Below are 2070 nucleotides of genomic sequence, written 5' to 3'. Positions count from 1 at the left end.
CCACCCCACCACCAACACCTTGCATTGATGTGAAATGTTTGTTACAATTGATGATATTGTTCCTTTTCAACCTGAAGGATATGGTTTTTCTCTTTAACTTTTTTTATATTACTGAATATTTGAACACAAGACTATTTAAATCTTAACCTCTGTGTTCCCCTCCCTGATCACACCCATATTCTTTCCCCAAAGAAGTTATTGCTATTCTGATTATTATTATTTTTTTTTGGGTACCAAATTATTTGAAGGAATGGTACAAATGAAACAACTTGGTGGGTGTTGATACAACTTAATAGAAAAGGCAAAGGTAAACCCAACATGCATGCACTGCCCTAGTGACCACAGAATTCACCCCGTGACTCTGGGGAAGACAGCATAAGGCTTAACTCTCATCATCACTGTTTCCCAGGGTGTGCTTGTCAAAAAGATACTCTGCCAAGCCAGAATACCAGGGCCCCCATCTCGTGCAAGTTGGGCACGTAGTCACCCAACTCTTTGATGGATTTCACCTGCTCATTCAGGTAATGTGTCTCAATGAAGTCACACAAATGGGGGTCATTTTTGTCAGTGGCCAGTTTGTGCAGTTTCAGTAGTGACTGATTCACCCTTTTTTCCACATGTAATGCACACTCCATTGCATTCAGCCCGCTCTCCCAGTCGTCTCGTTGTGGTTTCTTGATATCTGTAGGAGCCAAAGGGTTAACAGAAAACCTACAGAATTTATTGGGAGTGACTGGTTTCAAAGTGGCCTTGAGGAGGTCTGCTGCAAACAGCAAGCTCCCAGCTGTGAGCCTTATCTGGGGATGAAGGGGAAGAACATGGTCTGCAAACAGACTTGTTTTGTATCTACTTTCACACACGAAGTATGGAATGTTCCCTTTTTGCTACCCAGATATCCAGGAGGCTAGATTGAAAGTAACAAGAGAACAAGGGAGTAATATACTGAAAAAACAGGCTTGGTCAGCAAAAGAGCTATGAGAAATGATATAAAATAAAGCAGCTGGAGCTCTTCAGGGCTGCAGTCATTTTGTCTGTCTTCTGTGTGTGTCTGTGTGACTCATTCCGCAGGAAGTGTCTGTGTCCGTGTCTTTTTTTATTTTGCAGGGGTTGCTGAAAGACTGCAACAGATATCCTGAAGGAAGATGCAGCCACCTCGTTGGTTCTGCAGCTTCATAAGTTTCTCAGCACGTTCCCTCTCTTCATGAGATTGGTGAAGAAAATATTTGGAAAAGTTCTTCAAAGCCACATCATCATGGTCAAAGTAGTAAGACATCGACAGGTAGACGTAAGAGGCGTACAGCTCCAGGTTGATCTGGTGGTTAATGGCGGCCTGTGAGTCCTGGTTGTAGTTCTGGTGCACCTGCGACGGGACATGGTCGTCATGGTGGGCGGTTGAGGAGAGGAAGCAGCAGCTGCTCCTCGCTGGAGAGGTGGCTGAAAGCTGCTTGGTGTGGCCAGCCATCATCGGGGGGAGCGAGCGCCGGTTTCGTTCAAGCACTGTTGAAGCAGGAAACCACCGCGACTCTCTGCGAAGACGTCTGCCCTGATTATTATTTTTTATAAATCATTACTGTGTAGTCTTACAGTATCACATCCTTTGTATTGCTGAAAATCACCCACTGCTTCTTATTCATCTATTTACTATCATTCTAATTCTCTTTCTGCAATTCTCACTTACTCTCTTGGTAACTTTACTGTCTATTATGGTAAGGTTCATGTGCCAACTTGGCCAGGTGGTGGTGCCCATTTGTCTGGTTGGGCAAGTGTTGGCCTCTGCTGTTATGAGGACATTTAATAGAATTAAATTATGATCATTTTGGCTGCATCTACAGCTGATTGCATTTGTAATCAACCAAGGGAGAGCCTTCTGCAATGAGTGACATTTAATCTAATCACTGGAAGGATTTTAAGGAGAATTCAGAAGAGATAGTCTCTCTTCCTGATTTGGCAGGCAAGCCTCTCCTATGGAGTTCATCCAGACCCTTCATTGGAGTCATCAGTTTCACACCCTGCCCTACAGATTTTGGACTCTATGTTAATCAAAAGTTATAGGACATAAATGAAATCGTA

At 43.5% G+C, this 2070-nt stretch overlaps 1 pseudogene; it reads right to left on the bottom strand.

Moving 5' to 3' along the window:
* Positions 1 to 367: 367 nt before the first annotated feature.
* Positions 368 to 1717, bottom strand: LOC143683187 (ferritin heavy chain pseudogene; annotated as a pseudogene).
* Between the last annotated feature and the right edge of the window lie 353 nt (positions 1718 to 2070).

The sequence above is a fragment of the Tamandua tetradactyla genome, chromosome 5 (assembly GCF_023851605.1).
Source record: "Tamandua tetradactyla isolate mTamTet1 chromosome 5, mTamTet1.pri, whole genome shotgun sequence".
NCBI classification, from domain to species: domain Eukaryota; kingdom Metazoa; phylum Chordata; class Mammalia; order Pilosa; family Myrmecophagidae; genus Tamandua; species Tamandua tetradactyla.
Note: the sequence above shows the minus strand (reverse complement) of the source record. Positions and strands in the feature narration are given on the sequence as shown.